The sequence below is a fragment of the Kryptolebias marmoratus genome, linkage group LG15 (assembly GCF_001649575.2).
Source record: "Kryptolebias marmoratus isolate JLee-2015 linkage group LG15, ASM164957v2, whole genome shotgun sequence".
Taxonomy (NCBI): Eukaryota; Metazoa; Chordata; class Actinopteri; order Cyprinodontiformes; family Rivulidae; genus Kryptolebias; species Kryptolebias marmoratus.
Window position 1 is genome coordinate 1,118,801 of NC_051444.1, and position 7,059 is coordinate 1,125,859.

Consider the following 7,059-nt stretch of genomic DNA (forward strand, 5'->3'; position numbering starts at 1 on the left):
CACGTTCCCCCTCGTTCCCCCACGTTCCCTCTCGTTCACCCTCGTTCCACCACGTTCCACCACGTTCCCCCACGTTCCCCCACGTTCCCCCACGTTCCCCCCGCTCTCAGGACGTTCCTCTCCTGCTGCTGCTATACAACACGATAATAAATCCAGCTGAGACACAAGACTTTGTTCTGGCAGCAGGACGGCGACCCGGGGGTCGGAGCCCGACACAGATCCGGTATCGTCTGTTTTTGTTGTTTCTTTTTGTTCCGTGTGACCTCAGGGATTCGGGTCAGCGTGTTCTGATGAAGGAACGGGTTCTGATTTGTAAACAACCTTCAGCCGTGAGCGGAGATTAAACTCCAGCTTCTCTGGAAAGACGAGACAGCAGCCGTGACCAGGTTGCTCTTTTCTCAAACACAGAATCTTTCCTGGTTCTGGGTCGATCCGGGTCGTTCCGGGTCATTCTGGGTCGTTCTGGGTCATAGGACATACTCCGATTAGACACAAGAACAGAAGCAGGAAGCTGAAGCCACAAAGGGCCAGCGCCCCCTGCTGGCTGGTTCCAGGACAGTTTAAGCCCCGCCCCTCCATGTAAAGAAAACTTGAGGTGTTGATTTCTTGTTGCTGTTTTGTTCAGATCCGATTTTTTTCCCCTACGTTTAGTTTTTATTTGATTATTTAAGGCTTTAAGAAAAGCGTCACATTAAACTTTGATTGACAGCCTGTTAGTGAATATGGAGGGTGGTGGGCGGGACTATAGATGGCCCCGCCCACAACCCCGAGTCCCTCCGGCTCCAAACTAAAATAAAATAAAAGGAGCTACTACCACTCCAAATCTCCTGTAACCATTTTGTATTTGCTAAGGTTAATTAGCTGTGGCAGCCATCTTGAATTGACTTGTTCAGTTTTTTCATTACTTTCTGAACTTCATTTGAATGTGTTCAGTGGCTCATGAGATATTTTGCTAACAGACAGAGAGTTACATGATCGTAATCAGAAAAACTCGAATCATCATATTTGAATCTGCAGCCATTTTATACATTTTATTCTCCTGCCAATAACCAGAGGAGACGGGCTGCTGGGTTAATAAACATTATTCTAAAAATAAAAACATCTTGTTGATGTTATCCTGATGAAGTTATTTATCAGAATCTGGACTTTAAATATAAATCTGACTCTTCTTTCTGTAACTGAACATGGAGGTGATGCTTTCCTGTTAATTAACACGTTTAGCAGATCTGGAAGAAGTAGGAGGCTGAGCCACGAAACAGCCCAATGTTCTCGCTGACAGAAATAGTTTTTCTGTGGTAGAAACGAGTGAGAGGTGCTGAGAAGTCAGGTGTGGGCCCAGAACCCGCCCAGAACTTCAGTTATCTAACGGCCCTGCTGCTCCTCACCGCGGCTTTTATTACATTTATTATTATTTGTCTTTTTAACGAACAAACACACAGTAAGAAATGTTCTGCTGAAAGTTTTCTGCTGATCACAGGTCAGTTTTTTTTATCCCTAAAGAGATCCTTTAACGCTAAAAGGAGCAAAATGTCCGCTGAAAGCTGAAGCAGCCGAAGAAGATTCAGCAGCTAAAGCAGCCGAAGGACTCTGAAGGAACTGAAGGCATCTCAGTGTGTTTTATTTATAAATAAAGTTAAATATTATGAAAAATCAGCCTCCTGCTTGGTGTAAAACCAGCATCTGGATCCAGAACCAAATACAGATGTTTAGTTTCCCTGAGGAACATTAGGAGCTGCAGCTGTTGTGAAAAACTTTATTTAAAAAGACGGAACAATGCATATCACCCGCTGCCTTCCAAGAACGTTCAAAGTCTGTGTTGGAGATGACTCTCAGCTACGACCAGAACAAACGGTTGGGGTCAACTGGACCCACAGCTGGACCCACTGAAGGACCCTCAGCTGGACCCTCAGCTGGACCAACAGCTGGACCAACAGCTGGACCCACTGAAGGACCCTCAGCTGGACCCTCAGCTGGACCAACAGCTGGACCCACTGAAGGACCCACAGCTGGACCAACAGCTGGACCCACTGAAGGACCCACAGCTGGACCAACAGCTGGACCCACTGAAGGACCCTCAGCTGGACCAACAGCTGGACCCACTGAAGGACCCACAGCTGGACCAACAGCTGGACCCACTGAAGGACCCTCAGCTGGACCAACAGCTGGACCCACTGAAGGACCCACAGCTGGACCAACAGCTGGACCCACTGAAGGACCCTCAGCTGGACCAACAGCTGGACCCACTGAAGGACCCACAGCTGGACCAACAGCTGGACCCACTGAAGGACCCTCAGCTGGACCAACAGCTGGACCCACTGAAGGACCCACAGCTGGACCAACAGCTGGACCCACTGAAGGACCCTCAGCTGGACCAACAGCTGGACCCACTGAAGGACCCACAGCTGGACCAACAGCTGGACCCACTGAAGGACCCTCAGCTGGACCAACAGCTGGACCCACTGAAGGACCCACAGCTGGACCAACAGCTGGACCCACTGAAGGACCCTCAGCTGGACCAACAGCTGGACCCACTGAAGGACCCACAGCTGGACCAACAGCTGGACCCACTGAAGGACCCTCAGCTGGACCAACAGCTGGACCCACTGAAGGACCCACAGCTGGACCAACAGCTGGACCCACTGAAGGACCCTCAGCTGGACCAACAGCTGGACCCACTGAAGGACCCACAGCTGGACCAACAGCTGGACCCACTGAAGGACCCTCAGCTGGACCAACAGCTGGACCCACTGAAGGACCCACAGCTGGACCAACAGCTGGACCCACTGAAGGACCCTCAGCTGGACCAACAGCTGGACCCACTGAAGGACCCACAGCTGGACCAACAGCTGGACCCACTGAAGGACCCTCAGCTGGACCAACAGCTGGACCCACTGAAGGACCCACAGCTGGACCAACAGCTGGACCCACTGAAGGACCCTCAGCTGGACCAACAGCTGGACCCACTGAAGGACCCACAGCTGGACCAACAGCTGGACCCACTGAAGGACCCTCAGCTGGACCAACAGCTGGACCCACTGAAGGACCCACAGCTGGACCAACAGCTGGACCCACTGAAGGACCCTCAGCTGGACCAACAGCTGGACCCACTGAAGGACCCACAGCTGGACCAACAGCTGGACCCACTGAAGGACCCTCAGCTGGACCAACAGCTGGACCCACTGAAGGACCCACAGCTGGACCAACAGCTGGACCCACTGAAGGACCCTCAGCTGGACCAACAGCTGGACCCACTGAAGGACCCACAGCTGGACCAACAGCTGGACCCACTGAAGGACCCTCAGCTGGACCAACAGCTGGACCCACTGAAGGACCCACAGCTGGACCAACAGCTGGACCCACTGAAGGACCCTCAGCTGGACCAACAGCTGGACCCACTGAAGGACCCACAGCTGGACCAACAGCTGGACCCACTGAAGGACCCTCAGCTGGACCAACAGCTGGACCCACTGAAGGACCCACAGCTGGACCAACAGCTGGACCCACTGAAGGACCCACAGCTGGACCCACAGCTGGACCCTCAGCTGGACTCAGTTGGACTCACAGATGGACTCAGTTGGACCCACAGATGGACCCACAGCTGGACTCAGTTGGACCCACAGCTGGACTCAGTTGGACCTTCAGCTGGACCCACAGCTGGACCCACAGTTGGACCCTCTGTCCTCGCAGACAGCTGCAGCAGAGACGTCCCCTCGTGTGTCAAACATCCACTCGTCTACCTGACCTTTTTCATCGTCGCCATGGAAACGTCCACAAATAGAGCAGAAGTATTTTAGGAGCAGCGTGAGTGAGGAGTCAAACGTGCACACGTGCACACGTGCACACGTGCACGGTGGTGTCTGCAGCTCTTTCTCCGGGGTGGAACGATTCCACAGCAAACAACTTTCAGGAGTTTTTAAAACCAAGTTTGAATTCATTTAAGTCAGAATTATACGAAGAACGACGTCAAACCTCAGGCCCTAATAACTGTTTAAATCTTTAATTAATATGTAAAATTAGTGTAATTTATTTAATGTGAGACAAAAACCTTTTATTTCCTTTGGTTTTATTTTGAAAACCCTTTTCATTTCCCCTTTAAAATGTTTTATATTGTAATATTTCCTCTGGGTCACCTGTAACACCTCCCTCTCAGACTAATGAGATCGTCTGTGGTCCTGGCGGCCATGACTCGTCTCCTTGGTAACGCCCTCCGTCCCTCATTAGTTCCTTGGTTGGTGTCTGCTTCGCTTTATTCTGAAGGGCTGTCCTCGGGGCTCGTGGTTTGGCTGTGTTAGAGCTTTAAAACTCTCAGCCATGGGAAACAGAAGGCCCACCTCCTTCAGGTTTAGGGTTTAATTTATCAGGACTGGTTTTAGATCAGCTCCAGACTTCCCTGTCTTTACGGGCGTCTCTGCAGTTAAAGCAAACAGGGGAATAAATCTGTCTTTAACCAACACGGATGGAGGTTCAGAAAAGCTGACGATTCTTAGAAGGTTTTTATTATCTGATACGACACCAGACGCTCCTGAAACTTTTATCAGACACTTCTGTGAAATATGAAGCAACCTCAATAAATCCAAACGGGTTTCCAAGAACAAGTGTGACAATCCGTAAGCACAATCACTCCTGTTGTTGTAAAGTTTAATAAAACAGCAGAATTAGATAAAGCGCTCGGGAGAAACCCACCTGTAAAGATTCTGGCTGTTATCATCAAGGCCTTTTTAAATCTGAAAACGTCTCCCAGGAATTGTGTCAGAGTCTGCAGGAGGCGGGAAACAGCCTGACCTTCAGATTCGTGTCATCAGACTGCGTGATGTTTGATCACTTTATGGGGGTTTACGCAGGAATCCTGGGAGTTCATCCTTCAGCCGTGTTTACTCAGAGAGAACATGACGTCCTTCGGTTCTGTCCCGCTCTGTTTGCCTGCAGAGAGCTTCAACAAACATGTCCTCGACTAATTCTCTGCAGACTGCTGCCGTGGGCCCCCGTGGGCCCCCGTGGGCCCCCGTCGGCCCTCAGCTCCTAATGAACACACCTGAGGAGACGTTCCCTCGGGACTCCGTGTTCCTGAAACCTGCAGAAGATCTGCAGCTCAACGGTTCTCCTCCCGGGTTCCAGCACAGAGAGGACATGTTGGACGGGTCTCAGAGAGTTTGTTTGTTTTCTGGTTTTACAAAATTTACAAAGATTATTGAAGGAAAAAAGATTTAAAAATGTGTCAGAATCAGACAATTTTCCTCCTTTTCCTTAATTTGTGCCGAAGTCGTATTCAGAGAGTTTACATGATTTCCCTTCAGCCAACAGGTGTTTCTGCCTGGAAACTTCTCAGGTATTTGCTTCAGTTTGAATAAAAACAGTTTCAGCTTCTGGAGTTCAGAAAATCTGCATGTTGGTTGTTTCCTCCCTCTGGCAAAGTCGACCCCCACTTTGTACCCAGAGGCTGATGTTTTTAATCCAGATGTTGTTGTTTTGAATCCAGCGGTGTCGTTTGGTACCCAGCAGTGAGTGTTTTGGACCCAAATGTTTATTTATTTTTACACAAAGGTTGCATTTTTTGTATTTAACAATCCCTGTTTTGTCCCCAGCAGCGGTCATTCTGTACCCTGCGGTTGTTTTGTGTCCAGATGTTGTTGGTTCATCCCCAGACTCGGACAGATGTTATGAATCTCCCATCGTGCACTTGTGAGCACAGAGACATCTTGTGTGCTGAAGTGGATGCTGCTTGTATGAAGTACAAACAAAGCACAACCTGAGCTGCTTGTGTTTTTAGGCAAACATTAAATTATCATAATATTTAGCTTTGATGGCTGCAGCCGTGCAGGAAATGAAGAAACAGATAGAGCTTCACAAATCAAATGTTTTAAATAACAGACCTGGAGGAAAACTGTCGTTCTGCCTTGGATCCGTTCTTCCCCTGAGAGTCTGAGGGGATGTGATCAGTCCTGACTTGTTGCCTCAGATCTGGATTGGTCTGAAGCTCGCTGTCCCCAGCAGCTATAAATAGAAGTGCTCCACGCTGCCATGCATTCACAGCCACAGCAGCTGATGTGCATCGATCTCTGCGGTCATTAGTGTTCAGCAGGGGATGGAAGGGCAGCGCCTCCATCGTTATGTAACCATCAGAACTCTGCAGCTCCTCAGTCTGACCCTTCAGGGCTGCAGGCGTCGGCACCCGAGCCGATCTGAAGTTTTCTCGTTACGCAACACAGAGGAGGAAAGATGAACTCAAAGTTTCCTCCAACTGTGGAGAGCAGCTGAGAAAACACACACTACCCAACAAACACACACCTCAGAGGGGCCGAAGGATCGCCGGAGGTCAGTGTCCCAGAGCGGAGGAAGGAGCTGCGGCAGCAGCTGCTACAGCCGGGGTTTCTCCTCCTCATCACATCCAGTTCATCATCCAAGCTTCAGTCAGACGGGCTGGTTCACACGTTCACATCTCTGCTGTGAACGTGTGAAGGAGGGGTCTGCAACCTGCGGCTCCGGGGCCACACGGGGCTGACATGATGATGGTTTAGATCCATAACTGCAAGACAGAAAGGATCGTTTCAGCTGTTTGTCTGCAAACATCTGTGACATGGGGTTGAACACTTAACACATTTACAGGAAGCTGCTGTTTTGCACAAATATAAACTACTTAATTATGAGTCACAGAAATGAGGCGTTTTAGAAAAATATGGGAAGGTTTTAGTAAATGAAGGTTTCTGTCAGAATAACTGCCACAGGATGCAAGTTTATGATTTAATATCTGGATGAGTTTATTTAGGAGCAGAAAAGGCTCTTTTGGTTGTAAATGTTGCAGGCAGCATGATCAGATCCAAGCAGAGGACACTTAAAGACTGATTTGTTTCGGGTTTGAGGTTCTGACAGCCGGGATCAGTCAGGCTCAGGTAGTGCAGACAGCCTCCTCATCAGAGCTGATGGAAGTGAACACTGTGTGCTTCTCCCCCGCCCTGCAGGAGCTGCATCGATCTGCAGCTGCAGCACTTTTCACTGACTCCTGCCAAACCGACGGCACAGGAGCCCCGAGCTGAAGCCCCGAGCTGAAGCCCCGAGCTGAAG

The 7,059-nt window shown here is 49.9% G+C and overlaps 1 long non-coding RNA gene across 1 annotated transcript; it reads right to left on the bottom strand.

Annotated features, from left to right (window-relative positions):
- Positions 1 to 4,093: 4,093 nt before the first annotated feature.
- LOC112450167 lies at positions 4,094 to 6,839 on the bottom strand. Its single transcript, XR_003038708.2, has 3 exons — positions 5,871 to 6,839; positions 4,684 to 5,715; positions 4,094 to 4,408 (listed from the first exon to the last, which is right to left on the bottom strand). It is a non-coding gene; the product is annotated as an uncharacterized LOC112450167 (long non-coding RNA).
- Positions 6,840 to 7,059: the final 220 nt, after the last annotated feature.